This window comes from Bubalus kerabau, chromosome X (genome assembly GCF_029407905.1).
Source record: "Bubalus kerabau isolate K-KA32 ecotype Philippines breed swamp buffalo chromosome X, PCC_UOA_SB_1v2, whole genome shotgun sequence".
NCBI lineage: Eukaryota > Metazoa > Chordata > Mammalia > Artiodactyla > Bovidae > Bubalus > Bubalus kerabau.
The window spans coordinates 107721400-107746350 of NC_073647.1; the positions used below are offsets into that span (position 1 = coordinate 107721400).

Sequence of the window (24951 nt, forward strand, 5' to 3'; positions counted from 1 at the left end):
AGAATCAGCTGCATATCTGAGGTTGGTATTTCTCCTGGCAATCTTGATTTCAGCTTTTGCTTCATCCAGCCCGGCATTTTGCATGATGTACTCTGCACAGAAGTTAAATAAGCAGGGTAATAATATACAGCCTTGAAGTACTCCTTTCCCAATTCTGAATCAGTCTGTTGTTCATGTCTGGTTCTAACATGCTTCTTGACCTGAATACAGATTTCTCAGGAGGCAGGTAAGGTGGTCTGGAATTTCCAACTCTTTAAGAATTTTCCACAGTTTGTTGTGATAGTCAATGAAACAGATATTTTTCTGGAATTTCCTTGCTTTTGCTATGACCCAACGGATGTTGACAATTTGACCTCTGGCTCCTCTGCCTTTTCTAAATCCAGATTGTACGTCTACAAGTTCTCAGTTCACGTACTGCTCAGTCTAGCTTGAAGGATTTTGAGCATTACCTTGCTAGCATGTGACATGACTGCAATTGTGCAGTAGTTTTAACATTCTTTGGCATTACCTTTCTTTGGGATTGGAATGAAAATTGACCTTTTCCAGTCCTGTAGCCACTGCTGAGTTTTCCAAATTTGGTGGCATATTGTGCGCAGTACTTTAACAGCATCATCTTTTAGGATTTTAAATAGCTCAGTTGGAACTCCATCACCTCCACTAGCTTTGTTCATAGGAATGCTTCCTAAGGCCCACTTGACTTCACACTCCAGGATGTCTGGCTCTAGGGGAGTGATCACACCACTGTGATTATCCTGGTCATTAATACCTTTTTTGTATAGTTCTTCTGTGTATTCTTGCCACCTCTTCTTAGTCTCTTCAGTTTCTGTCAGGTCCTTACCGTTTCTGTCCTTTACTTTATCCATCTTTCCATGAAATGTTCCACTGGTATCTCCAATTTTCTTGAAGAAAGCTCTAGTCTTTCCCAGTCTATTGTTTTCTTCTATTTCTTTGCATTGTTCATTTAAGAAGGTCTTATCTCTCCTTGCTATTCTCTGAAACTCTGCATTCAGGTACATATATCTTTCCCTTTCTCCTTTGCTTTTCACTTCTCTCCTCAGATATCTGTAAGGCCTTCTCAGACAAACACTTTGCCTTGTTGCATTTCTTTTTCTTGGGGATGGTTTTGGTCACAGCCTCCTCACAACATTATGAACCTCCATCCATAGTTTTTCATACAGTCTGTCTACCAGATCTAATCCATTGAAATCTACTTGTCACCTCCACTGTATAACCACAAGGGATTTGATTTAGGTCATACCTGAATGGTGTAGTGATTTTCCCTACTTTCTTCAATTTAAGCCTGAATTTTGCTCCTTAAGCACTAAGGAGCTCATGATCTAAGCCACAGTCAGCTCCAGGTCTTGTTTTTGCTGACCTTGTTTTGCACCTCAAGAGACTGATCCAGACCTGCCTGTGAGTGTTTGACAGTTTCCCCTGGAGGCGTGGATTGGAAGTGTCCTTTCACGGGGACAGGGCCCCTGGCAGTAGCAGTCCTGGGAAGCCTGGGTTGGCATAAGCCTTTTTTGGAGGTTTCCAGTAGCTCTAACATTGAGCCTGTAGACTTTCAAAGACTGGGTTACCTAAGGCCAAACAACTAACAGCAAGGCAGCACAGTCCCACCCATCAGCAGACAATTGGATTAAAGATTTACTGAGCATGCCCCTGTCCACCAAAGCATACTTCTTTTGCTTAATAAAAATAAAAGCTAGGTTTTAAGGCTTTAAAATATTCTGAAAAAAAGATATGTATATAAAGGGGAGAGAACTTAGTAATGTATCTATCTGCTACTGTATGCTATGCGATCACTCACCTAGAGCCAGACATGCTGGAATGCGAGGTCAAGTGGGCCATAGGACTGGAAAAGGTCAGTTTTCATTCCAATCCCAAAGAACGGCAATGCCAAAGAATGCTCAAACTACCGTACAATTACACTCATCTCACACACTAGCAAAGTAATGCTCACAATTCTCCAAGCCAGGCTTCAACAGTATGTCAACTGAGAAATTCCAGATGTTCAAGCTGGATTTAGAAAAGGCAGAAGAACCAGAGATCAAATTGCCAACATCCATTAGATCACTGAAAAAGCAAGAGAATTCCAGAAAAACACCTACTTCTGCTTTATTGACTATGCCAGAGCCTTGGACTGTGTGGATCACAACAAACTGCAGAAAATTCTTAAAGAGACAGGAATACCAGACCACCTTACCTGCCTCCTGAGAAATCTATGCAGGTCAATAAGCAACAGTTAGAACCAGACATCGAACAACGGACTGGTTCTAAATCGGGAAAGGAGTGAATCAAGGCTGTATATTGTCACCCTGCTTATTTAACTTATATGCAGAGTATATCATGCAAAACGCCAGGCTGAATGAAACACAAGCTTGGAATCAAGACTGCCAGGAGAAATATCAATAACCTCAGATATGCAGATGACATCATCCTTATGGCAGAAAAGTGAAGAGGAACTGAAGAGCCTCTTAATGACAGTGAAAGAGGAGAGTGAAAAAGCTGGCTTAAAACTCAACATTCCAAAAATGAAGATCATGGCATCCGGTCCCATCACTTCATGGCAAATAAATGGGGAAACAATGGAAACACTGAGAGACTTTATTTTCTTGGGCTCTAAAATCACTCCAGATGGTGACTGCAGCCATGAAATTAAAAGATGCTTACTCCTTGGGAAAAAAAACTATGACAAACCTAGACAGCATATTAAAAAGCAGAAACATTACTTTGCCGACAAAGGTCCGTCTAATCAAAGCTATGGTTTTTCCAATAGTCACGTATGGATGTGAGAGTTGGACCATCAAGAAAGCTGAGCGCCAAAGAATTCATACTTTTGAACTGTGGTGTTGGAGAAGGCTCTTGAGAGTCCTTTGGACTGCAAGGAGATCAAACCAATCAATCTTAAAGGAAATCAGTCCTGAATATTCATTGGAAGGACTGAAGCTGAAGCTCCAATACTTTGGCCACCTGATGCGAAGGGCTGACTCATTAGAATAAAGATTCTGATGCTGGGAAACACTGAGGGCGGGAGAAGGGGGAGACAGAGGATGATGGTCGGGTGGCATCAACAACTCAATGGACTTGAGTTTGAGCCAACTCCAGGAGACTGTGAAGGAAACCCACTCCAGTATTCTTGCCTGGAGAATCCCAGGGACAGGAGCCTGGTGGGCTGCCGTCTGTGGGATCACACAGAGTCAGACACGACTGACGTGACTTAGGAGCTGCAGCTATATAATTTCAGACAAGTCACTAACTCTTAAAGTCAGTAACCTCTGTAAAATAAACAACACAGTCTATCTTATAGGGTTCAGTTCAGTTCAGTTCAGTTGCTCAGTCGTGTCCGACGCTTTGCGACCCCAAGAACTGCAGCATGCCAGGCCTCCCCGTCCATCACCAACTCCCAGAGTTCACTCAAACTCACACATGGAGTCGGTGATGCCATCCAGCCATCTCATCCTCTGTCGTCCCCTTCTCATCCTGCCCCCAATCCCTCCCAGCATCAGAGTCTTTTCCAATGAGTCAACTCTTTGCATGAGGTGGCCAAAGTACTGGAGTTTCAGCTTTAGCATCATTCCTTCCAAAGAACACCCAGGACCGATCTCCTTTAGAATGGACTGGTTGGATCTCCTTGCAGTCCAAGGGACTCTCAAGAGTCTTCTCCAACACCACAGTTCAAAAGCATCAATTCTTCAGTGCTCAGCTTTCTTCACAGTCCAACTCTCACATCCATACATGACTACTGGAAAAACCATAGCCTTGACTAGACGGACCTTTGCTGGCAAAGTAATGTCTCTGCTTTTTAATATAGGATAGTGCCTGGCAAAGAGTAAACTGTATTATTATATCTTCTTTTTCTTTTAGCTCCAGATTAATCTAAGGACAGCGATCTCATGCTGGATATTACACAGAGAATCAAGAGCCAAAAAAAGTGTCTTTTCCTTAGCCTTTGTACATGTTATCTGCATATGAAGAACATAAATTATTTATTAATCTCCATATTGTTAGCCTTAAGTCCGAGCATAAACTCAACTTTGATGACAAGATTAGGAAGCTCCAGGTCTCATTCTCAAGTTAGTTATAGTTTTCCAAAGGTTAAATGGTCTACTGATGTTGCAGCCATGCCACTTAAGAATCAGCAATTTTAAGTGTATCTCAACTATTCTGAATTACTTTAAATGAATTTAGAAGGAACAAAGATTCTTTTATATGCTTAAAAGAACAAATTATTTATAACACCATGCCCTAAGTTCAAGACAAATGTTAAAAGTATTAAAGATGAAGAACCTGAATTATTCTCAAAACCTAAAGAGCAAAAAGTAACTAACTCAGTTTTCTACTTGGTCAAATTAAATTGTCAAATTAAAAAGTATTAGATAATGCAGGGAAATATTCCTGTGATCCTGGCAAAGAAATGACCTCCCAAGAGGTACAACCTAGAAACCATAAAGAAAAGAATTTGACTATATAAAAATTCTAAACCATAAACATACTTTCTGCAACAGGAAAAGGGTTAATACTTCTAACAAAGAACTCTCAAAACTCACTAAGACAAATAATCTGAAAACCAAGCCAAAGGGAACTTGCAATTTTCTGATATTATAACCATTTGCTTATCCTTATTAGTAACTACAATAAAGCTCATCAAAGCAAGGACATGCAATTTCTCACTTAAAAACTGGTTAAAATTTAAAAAACCAATAATATCTTGTTTTGGCAAATGTAGGTGGAGGAAAGGACACTCACAAACACTTCAGTGGAAATGGCAATTCAATACAGCCTTTCTGGAGGTCATTTTGGCAGTACCTATCAAAAAAATTAAATGAGTACCACCCTTTAACCCAGAATGAATCTATTTTCAAGGCTCAACAATAGGAAATGATGAAATTATAGCAGAATAATGTTGTGGGATGCAATGCAACCATGAAAAAGAAATGGAGTCCAGCCATATGTTCTAACATATAAAAATATGCATAGTACGTAAATGGACAAACATAGTATGTAAATGTTAAGAGGTATGAAATAATATATACATAAATATTGTAACGGATATAAAGGAGACTCATTTGTGGGGTGGGGTACTATTTATAACTGAAATGTTTATTCTGTTTGAATCTTTTTTATACAGCAAAAAAATTAATTTTCTAATTTAAAACTGCTGAAATGGAAGGGAAAAAGATGAGCGTAGAAAACCACTTTAATTTGAAAGTTTTACAAACAGAAAGTTTAGTCACAGTATAGATTTACAGCATGCATAAATATGCATGAAATCATCAAATATGCAACTAAATATGCAACCAAATCGAATTGATTCATGAAAAAGCTCCAAATTGACCTCATGTTGAAAAGAAACCACCATAGGCAAAGGGCAAAAGAAACAGAACTTTGTTTGGACTTCTGACTTTCTCATTTACTTTTCTACTCCCTTAAATTTCCCCCAATTTGGGGGTTAACTTTCTTATAGGAATGGGGCCACTTATTTTGCACTTCTGTGGATACACCTGCTGGTGTATTTAGAAACAGAGATAAATTCAGTTTTAAGGAAAGATATAGCACAGTGGAAACATATCAGGCCAGATAGCTTGGGTTCAATGGCCAACTCTACCACTAAGCAGCCATATTACCTTGGGCAAGTCTTCTCCCCAAAATCTGTGGCTATAAAATAAGGAGTTTGATATGGATAATATCAAATATTAGGGTTGTATTCAAATGTTCTGTTGGACAGGGAGAAGACAACCATTTTAAAAGCCACTGGTAATTTGTTCTGCTAGAGGTAGATATCTGAGTTCACCCATGCAGACAGCCCAGCTTTACTTTTAAAAAGCAAAAATCTAAAATGCTTTACATGAAAGTGGAGTCGCTCAGTTGTGTCCGACTCTTTGTGACCCCATGTACTGTAGCCTATCAGGCTCCTCCATCCATGGGATTTTCCAGGCAAGAGTGCTGGAGTGGATTGCCATTTCCTTCTCCAGGGGATCTTCCCAACCCAGGAATCGAACCCGGGTCTCCCGCATTGCAGGCAGATGCTTTATTGTCTGAGCCACCAGGGAAGCCCAAAATGCTTTATGTAACAGGGGTATATTTAAGTGACATCTGTACTTCTCCAGATTATATTTCCTTTTAAGGTTGCCCTCATGGAGATAGGTAACAAAATTTAAGAGGCAGGGAATTGGAACCCCAGATTAGGTCAACAGACTGCAAGGCACTCTAAGCTGGCTTAGCCTCTGCAAAATATGGCAGCAGTTATATAGGTATAAGGCGGCGGGGGTGGGGGGCCCTTCTCTGATAGTTCAGACAATAAATAATGTGCCTGCAATGTAGAATGTGCCTGCAATGTGAGAGACCTGGGTTTGATCCCTGGATTAGGAAGATCCCCTGGAGAAGGAAATGGCTACCCACTGCAGTATTCTTGCCTGGAGAATTTCATGGACAGAGGAGCCTGGAGGGCTACAGTCCATGGGGTCGCAAAGAGTTGGACACGACTCAGTGACTAACACACACACACAGGTATAGGCAGAGAGGCATCTACAGCAATGATACTGGATATATCCAGGTTTATGTTCTTCTCTTAGACTAACATATCAAGGCTTACCCTGAGGTGTTGTTATATTGTAAATCAACATGTATTATATGCTAAACATACCACAGTGAATAAAGCAGGATAGTATGTCTAAAGGTAATTTGGCCACAAGTATCAAAAGTCTTGTTACACTTTTGCATTCGTTTTAGAAATTTCTTGAGAAATAAACATGTATGTCACAAAGATTTCTCTTTAGGATGCTCCTATGCTTCCTTCCTTCCTTCAATACTTATTTACCAAATGCCTACTATGTGCCAGAAAGCACTGATATTGTGAAAGACTAGGACTTAAAGGTTTGAACATAGGGAATTGGTTATAAAATTATAAATCACACATTCAATAGAATACAATGTAGCCATTAAACACATTATAGAAGAGACTTCCCTGGTGGTCCAGGCTAAGACTCTGCACTCCTAATGCAGGGGGCCCAAGTTCCATCCCTTGTTAGGGCACTAGATCCCAGATAGCACAGCTACGTATAGTCACATAAATAAATAAATATTTTTAAAAATTACAGTAGTATAAAATAACAGGGAACAGTGATCAATTTATTAGGTGGAAATCAAAATTTTAAATACCATGTCTATACTGGTTTGGAGAAACAGCCAAAAAAATTTGGGAAATGAGGAAATTTCAATATGGACTGAGTATTAGATAACATTAACAAAAAGAACAAATTCCCTAGGTGTGATAACAGCTATGTGGTTTGTAGGTACTTATTCTTAAGACATGCCTGCTGAAGGACTTAAGGATGACGTGTCATTCTTATTTCATATGCTTCAGAAAAATTAAAACATGTTTATGTACATATGAATCAAATATGGCAAATTCTTAACAACTGTTGGATATAGGTGGTGATACACAAATGGTCATTGTGTTCTTCTTTCAGCATTTTTATGTTTGAAACCCATAATGAAAAGTTGGAAGGAAGGTAATAATTTCTTAAAAGACTGATTTTGAAAAAAATATATGGGCATGTTACACGGGCATAAAGAAAAGCCTTGGAAAAATGAACTGTGTACAACATGTTAATAGTATTTCTCTCTGAATGGTAGGATTTGGGGAGATTTCTGTACTTATCCGTACTTTCCAACAGTAAGCCATGTATACTTCTATAATCATGAAGAACATCACTCAAAAATAACTAAAGTTTCATTCCCAAAGAATTCTTAGTATATCATTTTGCAACTCTAAAGCAGTATGTTAATTTATTATACAAGCAATAACAGATTGTTGGGTGGACACCACATAGTTTTTGAAACTTCCACTTACATCAGTAATTTATACCACTCTCACAGTATTAAAAACATCAAGCAATTCATGGTAATAACTGCAAGGAGAAGTAGAATGCTGGGTTAAATAAAGTATTATTACCACCCGCCCCCAAAGACTTGAAGCAAAAATAAATGTTAAAAGTGATCAATTTGGGAGGGAGAAGGTAGAAAAAAGTTTTTGCCAAATTATTCTTGATACTGTTCAGGATATTTACAATTTCTTATAAACAGGAATGTGAACATTACAAAACAAAAAAAAAGCTCAAATTCCCTGATCATTTCTCCCAAATAAACTCATCAACTTACTCTAGTTTTATATTTATATATATATATATACACACACACACACACATATACACTAAGCAGCATCACACAGTGTATGAAGTGACGTGAAAGTGTTAGTTGCTCAGCTGTGTCTGACTCTTTGTGACTCCATGAACTATATGTATATAGCCCACCAGGCTCCTCTACCCATGGAATTCTTTAGGCAAGAATAATAAGAGTGGGTAGCCATTCTTTTCTTGACCTGGGGATTGAACCCGGGTCTCTCACATTGCAGGCAGATTCTTTACCATCTGAGCCACCAGGGAAGCCCTCACATAGTATATATGTTATCATGTAGCTTGCCCAAGTTTATTTCCAAAATAGTTGTATTACTTTGGACCGCTTGTGGGCAGTATTTCAGACCAGATTCATCCCTATGTTTTTGCCATGATTTGATATTACCAAATTATTTTTTTGCCAATCTAATGGTTTAAAAAAGATACTATTTTACTTTGTATTTCTGACATTTAGTTTGAATATCCTTTCTTGTTACTAGACATTTTTAGCTCCTACTCTAGGAAAAGCCTGTAACTAAGCTATGGTTTTTCCAGTAGTCATATATGGAAGTTGAGAGTTGGATCATAAAGAAGGCTGAGTGGCAAAGAATTGATGCTTTCCAACTGTGGTGCTGAAGAAGACTCCTGAGAGTCAGCTGGTCTTCAAGGAGATCAAACCAATCAATCCTAAAGGAAATCAACCCTGAATATTCATCGGAAGGACTGTTGCTGAAACTGAAGGTCCAATACTTTGGCCACCTGATACGAAGAGCCAACTAACTGAAAAAGATCCTGATGCTGGCAAAGACTGAAAGCAGGAGAAGAGGGCAGCAAAGAATGAGATGATTAGATAGCATCACAGATTCAATGCACACGAATCTGAGCAAACTCCAGGAGATAATGCAGGATAGAGGTGTCCGATGTGCTGCAGTCCATGGGATCGCAAAGAGTCAGACATGACTTAGTGAGCAAACAACAACAGTTTTCTACTGGATTTATTTTTAAAATGTTATTCTATCATTAAGATGGGAACAAACCAAACCAAAATGTTAAGGTGACTGAGTATCACTGTGGGAATAGGAATCTTTTCCCAAAATAAGAACACATTTTCCAGTTTTTCCTAAATTAATTTAGCAATAGAAACTAGAAAATGATAAAGAGGGTAAGAAAAAAATTCTTTTAGATGAAAGTATTACTTTCAGGGTACTCTACAATAGGAGTATATAACATCCTGGAAAAGCTCATAAATGGGCTTCCCCGGTGCTCCAGTGGCTAAGACCCCAAGCTCCCAATGCAGGGGGCCCGGGTTCCATTTCTGGTTAGGGAAAGCTAGATCCCACATGCCACCAACTAAGACCCAGCACAACCAAATAAATAAACATATATATACACACACACACACACACACACATACACATATATATTTAAAGGAGCACATAAAATCTAGCTCAAAAAAAATAAATACATCTAAAGCACAAGTAATGAGAAAATGAAATAATGGTTGAGGGTATTGGTTCACTTGGAATACATTTAACTAATTTCATTTGTATAGCATTTTTGAGTTGATATACTTTTCATGTATCTTGTTTAACACTAACAAAATTCTGTGTGATATTTTCTGATGCCTTCCTATAAACTGTTATAGCACATTCTGCTCACTCATGTTATTATACTGATTCCTTTGAGTATGATTTGTAAGTCTCCCTCCCCTATAAACCATGCTGCCCTCCATTCTCCAGTTGCTCATCTCTGTATTCCTAGTACCTGGCACTACTGAGTATGTTCTCAAATATTTGTTGAGTGAATGTAAAGGATGTAAAGGGTGACGAAACTAGTTCAGTGATGATGTAATTTGCCCCAAGTAACATAGGTATTAAGTATTTACATAAATTATAATGGTCTTACCTTTGTAGGGTACTCTATATAAAACATTTTAAAATACATCATCTCACTTTAATGCTCACAGCAATCTACGAGGCAGGCTTTATGAATACCATTTTATAGATAAGACTGAAAATTTAGTGATAAACCCTAGGCCCACTCAAAACCTAGTTTATATGAAGCTGTCTGTTTACATACTTGATAGATCACTAACTGTGTATAGAAGCCTCTTTCTTTATGTAGCAAACATCTTGGGGGTGGTACAGGGAAGGGAAGCAGAGGGAAAAGGCAAAATGAAGATAGTTAAAGCAATAAGACAGATGCTGGTGTAGGTTCATCTAAAGACCATCAACTGATATTGTAGTATCAAACACATATGTCACTTTTGAAATCTAATCTTGGCCCAAAGGTTTTCTTGATATTAGCCTGTATTCATAGAACACAACTGTAGGCTTCCTCACCTATCAGCAGTTTCAAAGGCTGGGAAGGGATACAGAGGTAAGGAGGGTTTTGAAAAACAATAGACATTCACAGATAAAGCAAAGAAAGAAATGATAACACAAAGGAAAACCCTAAGAACTTTAAACATGATTTCACATACAGTCCTAAACTGGACTGTAAGTTTCTCAAGGGCAGAGATTAACTCCCCATTCATCTTATGTTCCCAGCTCCTTGTATTTAGAAACACTCAGTGAATGTTGAACTGAAGAGAGGTTAAGATGTGAGAGAGAAAAAGAAGAATATTAACAACAATAACAACAAAGAAATCAACAATGGTTTCTAGTTTATTGAGCACTTACTATGTGCCATATGCTGTTTTCTATATAATATATGAAATGGTAAAAGTGCTACTCAACTATGTTAACAGTGATGACCATTAGAAGACTCATGAGTTACTAAGGTTACAGCAGAACCTTGAACAAACTAAAACAGTAGGGGGCTGTGTAGCTGGAGGGTGGGAGATGAAGGCAATCAATATATTGCACATTACCACAGAACTGGATAAGACCCTTCAGAGGGTATGAATGTGACTCCAAAGGCTTGGCAATGTGAAAAACTACTCTGATGGAAAATTCAGTTATCACTGACCAGAGACTTAGCCTCCAAATGATCAAAGAACAAATATCATTCCTCCTTAACCACAGGCCTGAAGGATCCAGATAGGCTTTGCTTACTGACCATGAGTTCACCACCATGACTGCACATCTTTGAGCTGTTAGAGGAATTGAGTGAAATAGTATGTTAAATAAATTACCATATAACCACCTACACCTTGTATTTTCACATTTAAAACTCACAAATAAGGTATTTTCCCCAGATGGAGCAACTGATAGGTTATTAAGTTAACTTGTCCAAAGGAACAGAACTAGTTAAATTGCCAGAAAAACATTTAAAAACCGAGCATTTATTTTGCCTTTCTTATATAAACTATAAATTACCCCAGCCAACATATGAAAACAAAATGAGAGAGTTAAAAACACCATTTTGCAACTCCCAATGAATTAACAAAGAATCTAAGCTTTGGGCAGCAGTGACTGTTAATATGAAATACAGAGGACAGAACATGCTGAACTATACTAAGTATGCAGTCAATAAATTTCAGTCTGTGGGAAATTCTACAGGTCAAATGGCCTGAGTTCTTTAATAGAAAGCATAAAGAAAAAGGAGAAAGAGAAGATACAGATACTTCTTGACAAGACAAACTTGAGTTTTAAAAAAATGGACAAAGTAAATCACACGGTCCAGGGACACACACCTGTATGATTAAAACTATAAAAGAATGCAAAGAAGTGACCACTATGAAGTCAGAATAGCAGTTATTTTCCAGACTGAGGAAGGATGCTGTGATGGGGATGGGCACATGGAGAGGCTTCTATGGGTGAAAGGCAAAATTTTATTTCTTGACTTGGGTGGTAGTAACAAAAGAACTTTAAGATAATTTATTAAACCATAAATTTGTTTTGAGGCGGTTCTCCATATTTGTTTTTTATTTTTCACAATAAAGGGAAAAGACTTTAATCACATTAAAGCTTCTTACATATGCTATTATTCCATTTTGTATGAGTGCCCAGAATAGGCAAATCTAGAGACATAAAATGGAGAAGGCAATGGCACCCCACTCCAGTACTCTTGCCTGGAAAATCCCATGGACAGAGGAGCCTGGTAGGCTGCAGTCCATGGGGTCGCTAGAGTCGGACACGACTGAGCGACTTCACTTTCACTTTTCACTTTCATGCATTGGAGAAGGAAATGGCAACCCACTCCAGTGTTCTTGCCTGGAGAATCCCAGGGACGGGGAAGCCTGGTGGGCTGCAGTCTATGGGGTCGCAGAGAATCAGACAAGACTGAAGTGACTTAGCAGCAGCAGCAGCAGAGACATAAAATAGATTAGTGGTTGCTAAGGAAGGGGAGCCTGGTGGGCTACTGTCCATGGCGTTGCAAAGAGTTGGACATGACTTAGTGACTAAACAACAACATACTTTAAATGGATGAATTATATGGTATGTGAATTATACCTCAATAAAGCTATTAATAAAAGTCTAAGACACCTCAATTAAGTCAAAACACACTTTTAAAACAAAACTGGGCTGGAGCCTGAGAGTCTGCATTTCTGACAAGTTCCCAGATGGTGATGGTGATGCTGATCTGGGGACCACATTTTGAGAACCTCTGCAATGAAGGATTCCAATCTGCTCTAAGCTGAAGGCAATACTAATCAGCACTGAAGAGTCAAGTGTTTTACTCAGGGACTGGGAAATCAGCTCTGAAAAAAAGTTAACACCTGTTGCCAAGCACTGTTCTATTCCATTTGTTCACTAACCATCAATACCACCATCTTCTTGGGAACTTGTCTGAAATGCAAAATATTGCCCCCCACCCCCAGACCTATAGAATCAAAAACTCCGGGGGTGGGGCCCAGCAATCCGTGTTTTAGCAAGCCCTTGAGGTGATTCTGAACCACTGTTCTATGAACTTTATTGCAGTAACTTAGCTAAACTTCAGCTAGTAAGAAATGGAGTCAGAACTTGAATCCAGGAGTCTGGGTTCCTAATCACTGTGCTGAAAGACCTTTCCACCTATTAGAACTCAATCAGCAGAATGCAGTAATAAAAAATTAGTAGTGGAAGTTTAAAAAAAAAAAAAAAGGCAAAGACCAGAAGATGGGAATTTCCTGGTGGTCCAGTGGTTACGAATCTGTACTTTCACTACAAAGAGCCCAGGTTCCCTGGCTAGGGAACTAAGATCCTGTGAGCCTCGTGGTGTGGCCAGGAAAAAAAAAAAAAGACCAGGAGAAATACACCTCTATAAAGACAGGAAAACAAGAAAACAATTGTAGCAAATAAGGTAATCATCAAAGCAATCTTCCAAACGTGTTCCAAAATATAAGCAGCCACAAACTACAATATACCCAAGCATTTCCAGGGCAATCATCTCTGGTACCTAATTACAAGGACTTAAAATCTGTGATATGCTAAAGATGGTACATAAATTCATGGCAATATGTTCATACTTACCAATCTTTAAAATCTAAATTATACTAAAAAGTCATTCCAGAATAATTTGCATCTCTACTCATAGTATCTTTTAGTCACTACTTGAAGATTAATGAAAAGGAGAAACTGCTTCCTCTCACCATCGAAGATGATACAATCAGAATCTTAGAGCTGAAAAACAATTTTCATATTCACCTAGTCCAGTCAGTAATCCAAACTAAATCAATCTACAATATCAATCTCCATTTAAAGAGACATTAATAAGAAGCTGAAAGAAATTCCAATTTTCACATTCTAGAACCAACCTATGTCACCACTGCCAACTTTTCAGGAGAACTAAAGTTGAAAATACTCGAGTTAACAGCTCAAAGAAAACCTACAGTTGTTTTTTACTCAGAGAGAACCACTCCTTCGCTAACTAAAAGTATTTCTATAACCAAGCTGGTCAACAAGTACATCAAGTTTTAGCAACTCAACCTCTATGACACATCAAATGAGAGGGCTTCCAAAGAATCTTCTGAGCTGAGTTATCCCAGACATTAACATAGAAACATCTGGCAACCAGTCATTGAGGAAAGGAGTCAGAGAACAATAGAGCAAAACACCCAATTGCTTGTGACTATCAACTTTACAGACAGTGAGATCGTTGTAAAGTAGCCAAATATTGTTACAGTTACACATCAGATTTTAACAATTTAATCAAACTGCAAGAGAGGTAACATGTAATGTGAAGGGCAAATGTTTTCAAAGCAACCAATTTTAGCATTTCAGAAATACTTTGACTCCATGGTTGAAAACACACAAAAGGAGGTAAAAGAAACAGAATTTCTATTGTAAACCTGTAACTCTGGAAACAATTCAAATATCTAAATGCCTACTGTGTGCAAAGCTCTGTCCACAAAATCTAGTTATCCTAGTTTCACAAACTCAGGATTAAAAGGTTTAAGGGATATTGTTCAAACTTCTTAGCTACAGAAAACTCAGAACAAGGGTAAATATTTAATCACTATATACAATGTGCTCAAATTATTTTGTTGAACAAATGGATTTCACTGTAATTCCCCAAAAATCACTTCTTTGATACTTAGTTACAACTAAGGATCTGATTTCTCCATTAATGAACAAAGAACCAAAAAGCCTGAACTCATGAACCACAGCACCAGTGATTCACAATTATATTTCATCTCAATATCTCAGAAAACCTTTTCTGTCCCTTCAACTTGTAACTGCACTCGTTTTAAAGGTAAGCACAAGTGGCCTTGCTCTTCCCGGACATGTGCTTAAGTCAAAGGCTGGCTGGAGCATTCTAGTTTCCATTCCTTTCCAAGTTCCATTCTCAGGTTTTGACCATGGAAGGGACATTTCGTAGATTTTATGATGGCCAATGCAGAACAAGGAAAGACATGAACAGTTTAAAGGCCTCTATGCTGGGGGAACAGCATTTCCAGAAGGAATAAAATGAAAAAAAAAATAACAGGAAAACTACAGCTGTGTATAATAGCTGAAAAATCAGGATGTTAGTGGAAGCTCTCAAAAATCGTTTAGTATTGCCACTTCAAAAACTATTACAGCCAGAGGAACTAATTACTAAGTCTTAATAGCTTAGAAGTTATGGGTCAGAGCAGCTGAGATACTAACATCAAAGTAATAAGTAGCAACATTGTAAGATAGTATACAGATAACTAAACCACCTAAGGAAATTGAAACCATGATGAAAAACCCTAAAGGCACAATCAGGTCATTATCTAGGAAACATTAGCTTCTTCCACAAGGAGGCCTACTTTTCACATGGAGCAGAAAGCAGGGCCAAGACATGGAACTGAAGTCAGATATCAATTAAATCAGACTCTGCCACAGAAAAAGGAATCCATGACTAGTTATTTTGGGAGAGTGCCTAGGCCAGCAGTATCAACTCCAACTGGGATACAGGAGATTACTGCCATTGTTCCATTATAATGGGGTCCTCCTGGGTCTTTAACCTAGTAAGAATGGGTCAGATACCACCGAGGATGTAATCACCAAATGCGGTGGGAAACTCTACAGGACAATTTCTTCAACAAATAAATGGGAAGGAAAAGAAAAGGGAGGGAACATGCAGACTAAAATAGATTTAAGAGATATATCAATCATCCTTTGTGACAAAAGGACTTTCTTTGGATCCTGATTCAAACAAACTAAAATTTGAACACTAGCTTCATATTTGACATTTTAGAAAATCAGGTAACTTTTGAGTTGTGGTAATGCTTTTGAAGTTAGGTTTAAAAGAGCCTTTTACGTTTTAAATATAGTCCATGGAAGTCTCTAGGCCAGAATACTGGAATGAGTAGTCTTTCCCTTCTCCAGGGGATCTTTCCAACCCAGGGATCGAACCCAGGTCTCCCACAGTGCAGGCAGGTTCTTTATCAGCTGAGCCACAAGGGATGCCCAAGAATACTGGAGTGGGTAGCCCGATGCCTTCTGTAGCGGATCTTCCCAACCCAGGAACTGAACGGGGGTGGGGGCTGGTCGCTAACAACTGAGATATCAGTGAAGCCCTTAAATACAAATATTTTGCAAATAAAAAGAAAACAACAGCAGGGATTTATTTCAAAGTAATCTAGGGGATAGGCAGTAAGGGGCCACAGTGGGTAGAAGTATAGATGAAAAAGAATGGCTGCAAGTTGGTAACTGTTAAAGCCAGTAATGGGGGATCATTATATTATCCAGTTTTTCTATGTTCGAAAAATTCCAAAAAGAATTGGCTAGATGTAATAACCTGCAATTTTATTTTTGAATGATGCTTAGGGTGATTTAAAAAAATCATTTACAGATAGAATTCATTTAAACTTTAATTTAGTAATGAGATTCGCTTAAACACAAGAAACAGCCAGTAGTACCACATCAGATCCAGACAATGGAAGAAACCAAAGTAGCTCAATTGCAGAATGGAAACACATACACCCCAACCATCTCCATTCCAGGAAGTAAAACACAAACATTACCCACAAAGATCCACAAAAACTAACCTAAAATCACAGCCAATCATACTCATCCTGGTGGGAAATCCCAACACTGCTCCAACAGCTTCCTGAACCTTCCTGACCAAGTTGGTCTGCTGGTTCCTCTGGAGTGCTAACCCACTCAGGTCAGACTACCGGAGGACCTACAAAAAAAAAACAAAAAAACAAAAACAGAGGGAGAGATACACAACATTTATTAGGGTGTGAGGGAGCTAACCATTATATCAATGTTCAAACATAATCACAGTTATTACCTCTTAAGCAACAGCTCACACATCAAGTTGCATTTTTTAGGAACTGCTTTGAGGAGCAACAATTCAGAACCAAAGTTAAAGCAATTCTTCTAATCTGGTATTTAGACGGCACTCCTGAAAAAACTCTGCTCTCAATTCAAATGAAAGCACAGGGGATACTGATTATTTTACAGACAATTTTCTATCTTTGCTGAGAACTGACATTAAGACAATTTTAAACTTTTTGTGAAAAACATTGCACACATAAATTATTTTTCACCTTTACACATGCTTTTTGGCCATACTGGGAGACAAATGATAAACACCCTGGAAACTCAGGTTGAACTTTGTCACTGAATGTTAAGCAAAGTTTTTAACTGGTATTGCCACTCCTTCCTCTCTTCTCAGAGATCAACCTAGAATAAATTAAACCTTTTAGGTCACACCTAGATTATCATTCCCATATTTATTCTAGTTCTAAATGACAAAAGTAAAATTGAGGTTTAATTTCTGATCACTGCTAGACTCACTGTGTGTGAAAGTCACTCAGTTGTATCCAACTCTTTGTGACCCCATAAACTATAGCCCATGGAATTCTCCAGGCCAGAATACTGGAGTGGGTAGCTTTTCCCTTCTCCAGGGGATCTTTCCAACCCAGGGATCGAACCCAGGTCTCCCACGTTGCAGGCACCCGTTGCAGGCACCACGTTGCAGGCACTCTTTACCAGCTGAGCCACAAGGGAAGCCCAAGAACACTGGAGTGGGTAGCCTATCCCTTCTCCAATGGATCTTCCACATTCAGGAACCGAACGGGGGTCTCCTACATGGCAGGTGGATTCTTTACCAACTGAGCTATCAGGGAAGCCCCAGACCCAAGAACAATGGGTTCTTCACATTCTTGTCCTCCAATGAAAAACGGGGAAAATTAAATGACTTCCAAAGCACTTCAAACTAAATAAAGCACCTACTAAAGCACAAAACCAGTGTCTGTGTATAGTTAATTACTAGATGGTTACCTATGGTAAAATTTTAATACTATGTAAACTTTTCACCATCATATTTCAAACCCCATTATCCATCCAAGGTAATTAGTAAAAAGCACTTATTTTAATACTGGCCTAATTAAAATATAAACAATAAGGAAAACTACATTCAAATTGAATATAGTCACTTCTATTTAGTGTTGGAAAATATAATCCAGCAAACACACAACAGAAGGTAGTGTATTAAAGAACTGTCAGCAATTCACTTTGGAAAAGAAGCTTGGTACCCCAAACTTTTCTAAACCCTTTCAGATAGGAATTATCCTGCTCAGGTAAGGTCAAATAACAGATCCCTACTCTGATAAGGGAATGGCAACCCACTCCAGTATTCTTGTCTGGAGAATCCCATGGACAAAGGAGCCTGGCAGGCTACAGTCCATGGGGTCACAAGAGTAGGACACGACTTAGTGACCAAACCACCACCACCACTCTGATCTGAAGGACCAAAGAAAGGAGGTAGAGGAAAAGCATTTGAACACTTAAAAACTAGCTAGCAGAAGTTCTCTGTTACTGTGAAAAGTACAGCACCAAATTTCATTACTTTCATAGAGTGAATGACAGGACAGACTACCTTTGAAGGAGTGCAAGAAGGGAGTAGGCAAGGGATGAAACATCCCTTTCAAAAGGTAGAACACTTGGGTGTGGTTCTTGACAGGAACATTATGGCTGTTGGTCACTCCAGGATGGTGATTCTGCACTAAAATTCCTAGACTAGAAGGTCAACTTAAGTGGGAATCACATTCAAACATAATAAACCATTGGAGATAAAAAGCTTGGCCTACAAGGAGGGAAAAATACACAAAAATGATAGGACTGGCCTACCAATATACCAAAAATAAACAGTTCTAGAAATATACTAAATTAACAGTTAACTGTTTCTTTAAACAAAAGCCTCTTCTTTCCCAGGTCATAAAACTACCATATGAAACAGATGCATCTGCCAACATATTCTTACACCAAGAAAAAGTTACCACAATTTACTGTATACCTATCATAATCCAGGCACTTTATAAGTTGCTTAATTCTAGCAACTATTAAGAGCTACTATCCCCACTATGCACATGAGAATCTGAAAAGTAATTTCCCCAAGGTCACAAAGTTTGATGTGAACCCAAAGCATACAATATTTCTACCATACCAGGCTGCTTCCCTTGAGTGGAGAATGTTGCTATCTCCTCAATACAGGCAACACTGGGGCTAAAAGAAAACAATGTTGGACATGTAATCTAAAAAGGAAACAAATGATAGGGAATTGTTTACAGTAACTGTGGAATGGGATGGGAGTAGAATGGGGCAATGATTGTCAAGAGATAATCTGTCAAAGCTATTTTATTTTCTAGCACATGGAGGTGGGTAAATGCTGTGGAGCCTAACAAGAGGCTACTTTCTCCCTAGAGGATTCAGCTCCCAGGAAAACAGCATGGGGTGGGGTATGGAAATAGAAGGATTAAGAAATCCTTAATGATTACATGAGAAACATGTAAGAGGTGGTTAGCAGCAAAGAGATGTCCAGACCAAAAGGCCACAGAAACTCAAGAGCAAGACAGGGAAAAGAGGTGGTTCCCAAGTTTGCAAAGGGGATGGCGGGTGAGAAAGGGCAAAAAGTTGGTTTACTGGAGGGTTATTCTCTACAGTCTCTTTAAAAGTTTTCTTATCCCTTTTTTGAGGGGAGTGAGTGTTATGATTGGGGGGGGGGGGTCTAACGGCCCCGAAAACTAAGAAATCACGAAGACAGCAATGATCCAACCATCAACCCAATTCATTGTTCCACCTAAGAATGGTTGAGCAGCAGAGTTGGGAAAAATGAGTGCCCTGTGCTCCGATCAGGGTCATACAAACGTGAAAGCTACTATGATTCTATCCACAAAGATGGAATAAATACAGGGAACAGGAAAGGGTCTCTGGTCAACATCTGTGCCAAGGGGACCGATGGAAGGGGGAGGGCGGGACAGGTTAGGGGACCTGGGCTAAGCCCTGCTTTAGCAGGACCGGGGAGGGGGTGACAGGGAAAAGCTTTGCCTTTCCCTCTTAAATACGAGCCTCAAATATCCATGTAGAACAGAAAAATTCAATGGGTCGGTGGAATTAGGGGGGAATGGGGAAAGAATGTCAGAGGGATCAAAGCTTGACCTCCTATACCTTAGTTCAAAGACCATGGGGGTTGAGGAAGTAGAGCCTACCTCAAGTAAAACGAGAGGATTCATTTGTCCCCCCTTTTCCGAAGGAGCGGAAAATCGGGTCCACCAAAAGGTAGTGGGAGGAAACCAATAGTCCTTGGATGGTCCCCTCTCCCTCACTGCCCAATCTCTAACTCCCAACCTTACTCCCCAACGAACTCTAGGACTCCTACCCCCCATCATTCCCAATCCGCCCACTGCAGCGGCGACAACGGAGGCGTTGACCGATTGGTGGGGTAAAGGCGGGCCCACACGAGGCTGAGGCCCGTGAAATGGTGACGCCTCAACCTACTAGAGAGGGGGTGGTCTTCACCTCGGGTTTGGCTTATTGGCACCTCGTCTTTTCGCCAATCGTCACCTGCTTAACGTCGGGAACCTGAGAAGCGTCACAAACGCCGAGGGCCAACTCTTCACTCCCGGGTCCTGGCCGGACAGACATCAGCTTCCGCCGCCATCTTAACAGCAAGCAGACCGACCCTAGTCACTGCCCCCGCCCCCCACCCCGAGCCACCTCCGCCACCGCCAACGGATCCCACGAGGACGTAACCGCGCTCCCGCGAGAACTCACCAACTAGGTACAGCACGAGCCGAAGACGCTGCCGCCGCCTTCGCGGCTACTGCAGTCTGTAGCCGAACCACGGCCGCCTCCGCGCGATCCCGCGATAACCTCGACCCGACGGGAACAGCCAGAGCCCAGCCCTTCCCAGACCCCTCCTCCCACCAAAACCGAAATCGCTACGGCTCCACTCTCACCCTACGCGAAGCAAAAAGCAAATGACGCACAACCACACGAAGAACCGAGGGGCGGAGCCAACCTGCCGCCACCGTCTCCCGCATGCGTCTTAAGAACTATCGCGATAGTACGTTTCCGTCTCTGCGAGACCTTCGAATTCACCGCAGGATGCTGCCCGCGCCTCGCCTTTAGGAAACCCGAGATCTCGCGAGACTTAGGGAACTCTCCTTAAAAGGAGAGAGGCGGAGCTCCATGAAAATGACTGAGAGTTTTCAGGGGAAGGGAGGAACCTCCCGTCCTGCAGGGATCTCGCCTACCACGAGGTTTCCGACCCACTGCGGAGCTGGCTGCCAAACCTCGCGATGACACAGCTCAGCGCCAAATCTCGGCCATGTCCTGAAAACTGCCTCCGCCCCCGATCTAAGGTGTCTAGAGCCTAGTGCTTGAGGAAAATTTAAAAAGTCAACCTGTTTATTTTCACGCTTCCGAGCAGAGCTGTACCAATTACCAACTCCATTCTGGAAGAGGAGCAATAGATCTATTGTTACCTGCCTCCACGAATCACCTATTATTTTGGACTAACATAAAAGACGTTCAGTCTCACAATAAGCACGCAAATGCAAATGCAAACAATGACATAACATTTTTTGCCCATTAGATAAGAAAAAAAAAAAATTTAAGACAGATAATATTCAGACTCTTTCCCTCGCCGCACTGCAGGCTACTGAATCCATCTTAATTTAACTAAAAGCTCATATCGTTAGTTCTAGCTCCAAAGCCACAAATTTTAACTCCAGAGGCTTTACCTTGGCATAGCCAAAAGATCCAATAAAGTGCTTTTCTCCAAACAAAGAGGTCTGCCCTCTGGAAAATTCAAGCTTCCAAGGGGGAGTTGGCGGGGAGTGGTGGTTGGGGGGGGGGTGGAGTGCGTGCTTGAAGCTTTTAATATGGCAGTTTTTCCACGTCTAGCCAACAATGTTTCTCCAATAAATCTTGGAATCCAATTTGGCTCGATTTGTGGGCTTTCCTATTGTAATATATTATTCTGTCTACTCTAACTTATACATTGTTTCTTTAGAATACATTTGAACAGCTGGTAGTACAAATACCCCATCCTTATCTTTAAAATATTTTCTCCGTTATTCTTAGCAATCTTTTTTTCCGGATGAACTTTAGAATCATATTAAATTCCAAACACTTCGTATATTTATTGAAATTGCATGAATCGTATAAATCAACACAGGAAAAAAGGACATCACTACAAAACTGAGCCTTCTTATCCAGAAGCATGGTATCCCCTTTTCCATGTATGCAAATGTTCTTTTATTACATTCCTCAATAAAGTTTTGTAGTTTACTTCTAGGTATTTTTACTCGTTTTTCTTGCTATTGCGAATGGGCCGTATTAAATTTCCAAAATGCTTACTGTTTACAGACTATTGATATTTAGTTTTGTAATCGGATAAATAAAAATATGTTCAACTTCACTAGTAATCAGGGAAATGCAAGTAAAAACAATGACATAACATTTTTTGTCCTTGAAATTAACCAAAATTACAAAGATTGATGATAATTCGTGTTGGCACAACTGTGGAAAAATGGGCACTCTCGCATAACATTGAACAGTGTAAATTAGTATAGCCTTTTGGAAAGAGACAATTTGGACGGATCTATTAAAATTCAAAACGCATATACATTTTGACCCAGCGATTCCTCTTCTAAGAATTTGTCCTACAAAAATACTCATACATGAAATATATGTACACACACACACACACAAGCCCATTCATTATAGCATTGCTTGCAATAGCCCCTTCCCTCCCCCAAAAGGGAAACAAGCCAATGTACATCAATCGGGAAATGGTTAAATAAACTGTAGTACAATCATACAATGCAGCTGTTTATAAATAAGATAAATTTAAATTCCCTGATATAGGAAGATCTACAAGACATATTGTTAAGTTTTTAAGAAGCAATTACCCGAAATGAATATGTGTGTGTGTGTGTAGTGCCATTTAGATACCAAAACCTACATGTACGACGCCTAGTAGTTACCCGCGAAGCCTGCCTGCCAGCCCCTCACCTTCCCCCTCCTCTGAGGCCGCGTTCCTCGAACCCCTGGGAGAAATGCCGAAGACCCGGTCTTTACTCCCTCTCTAGGGCCACTTGGCCACGACTAATGCCGGTACCTCGCATCCCCACTGTCGGCCACTCTCTCGCTGCACTGCCGGCCGCTGCCGGGCTGCCCCCGAGGATGCGGCGAGCTCTCACCACAGGCGCCGGCCGAGGCCTGGGGGAGGGGAGAGAAGGCGGGGTTGAGGGAGGGCTGAGGCAGGCCGCCGGGCCCCTTCATCAGCCTCTCCCAGGCTCCCCGAGGCCGCCACCTCCGCTCTTCGGCGCAGGGTCCCGTGGGAACAACCCCAGCGAGAAGCCTAGGACTGCCGCGAGAGCAGAGCCCGCCCCCCAACCCGGAGGAAGATGCTCACCTCCGCGGCACTAGCTCCGCGGGGCCCGCAGGAGCGTGCCGTGTCCGCGGCCCTGTTTCAGACCTGCTCCCCTCGCTTACCCTCCGCGGAAAACCTCCCCCTCCGCCTCTCCTCTCACTAGGTCTAAGGCTCCTCCCCCAGCTCGAGAAACCCCGCCTCTGCCCCTTGGGAAGGTGCTCCCTCAGCGGTGAAACCGGGTGCCTTGGTGGCGATCGCGCCTGAGCCAGGCGCTGCAAACCCAACCATAAAGAATAGTAGGGTCGCTAAGGAATTTGGATTTGATTCGAGGTACGATGGAAACCGCTGAAGGGTGACGTGATTTGAATTGACTAACGTTTAAAAATTAATCTCTCTAGCTGCCTAGCGAAGAACGGGGGGCGAGAGGGTAAGAGGGGACACAGTGTGGAGGGCGCCTATCACAGCGAGTTTACACGGGTAGTAAACCCTTAGAACACTTAATTCAGGAACGTAATGAGTCCTCAAAAAAATTCTCTATTTCTCCTTGGTGTTATTTGGGGTGAGAGTGAGATTGGCAAAGAGCTTATAGAGGATCTACATCTGTGAATGCATAGCAATAAAAAGGATCAGGTAGGAGTTACCTCTATTAACCGTGCTTTTTCTGGGGTGCAGAATAAAATTGAAAAGGGAGAAGGGAGCTTTGACTCGAAACTCTAGATACTCCTGTAAGGTTTGAATTTTTAACTAAAAGCATGTATTAACTCAGTACTTTAAAGTATAGAGACAAAAGCACTATCTGAGGTACTCTTTTTAAAATATAAAATTTTTAATTTATTTTTAATTGGAGTATAATTGCTTTACAATGTTCTGTTGGTTTCTGCTGTACAACACGAATCAGCTGTAAGTAGACATATAACCCTTCCCTCTTGCCTCCCTCCTACCCCTCTACAAGTATTCTTGAGACATAGAGGAAATAAAAATTGTAATTTTACCCTCTTGTTCCAATTCCAACCCTCCAGAGCAGTGGTTCATGCCCCAAATTGAGAATCTGATGAACGTATCCACTGCCTGCCAAATATATATATTTAGACATAAACTTTTGTGTATAATCTCAGCATTATGGAGGCCCTTTTGAGATAGACTGACCTATTAAATATACTTACAATGCTATTTTAATGGGTGGCTGTTATTCCATTGTAATGCTAATTATTTAAGCAAGACTCAATGTTTGTGGCTTTTTTAATTGTAAGAAAGGCAAACATGAAATTTGATGTAACTGAATATTTGCATATTTCTGACACTTTTCTTAAGGAGAGATTTGTAGAAATGTAGTTAGGATCCCACCAGAAATATATGAGAATTCCAGTTTATTCAAATATTCCCATACTCTCACCAATATTACCATTATAGTTTTCAAAAAGCCTTTTAATAGGGACTTTGATTTTGAAATTTTTATTTATGTATTTACTTTTGGCTGTGTTGGGTCTTATGCACCAGCTTTCTCTAGTTGAGACAAGCCAGAGCTACTCATTACAGTGCATAGGCTTCTTCTTGTGGTGGCTTCTCTTGCTGTGGAGTACAGGCTCTAGGCGCTCCAGGCTTCAGTAGTGGCTCCTGGAAATATTGTTTCATTTTTTACTTTTTAAAAATATGAATGGTGTTCTATTTTATGTATCATTTTAATTGCTGTATTCACTTACTATGTCTCAAAATCTTTCCATGTCGGTATGTATAAATCTGCCTCATTCTTTTACATACTGCAGTGCTGCTG

At 40.4% G+C, this 24951-nt stretch overlaps 1 protein-coding gene across 35 annotated transcripts in view; it reads right to left on the minus strand.

The window, feature by feature from the left end:
* HUWE1 (HECT, UBA and WWE domain containing E3 ubiquitin protein ligase 1) overlaps positions 1-23339 on the minus strand; it is a 157474-nt gene extending 134135 nt beyond the window's left edge. For 7 of the 35 annotated variants that reach the window (XM_055563873.1, XM_055563876.1, XM_055563871.1 and 4 more), the window contains exons 1-6: positions 20573-20751; positions 20318-20459; positions 18966-19024; positions 17065-17200; positions 16806-16930; positions 16558-16694 (exon numbers count right to left, since the gene is read on the minus strand). The gene's annotated coding sequence lies outside the window, so the exon portion shown is untranslated. The other 28 variants (XM_055563856.1, XM_055563846.1, XM_055563851.1 and 25 more) reach the window with 28 other exon arrangements.
* Positions 23340-24951: the final 1612 nt, after the last annotated feature.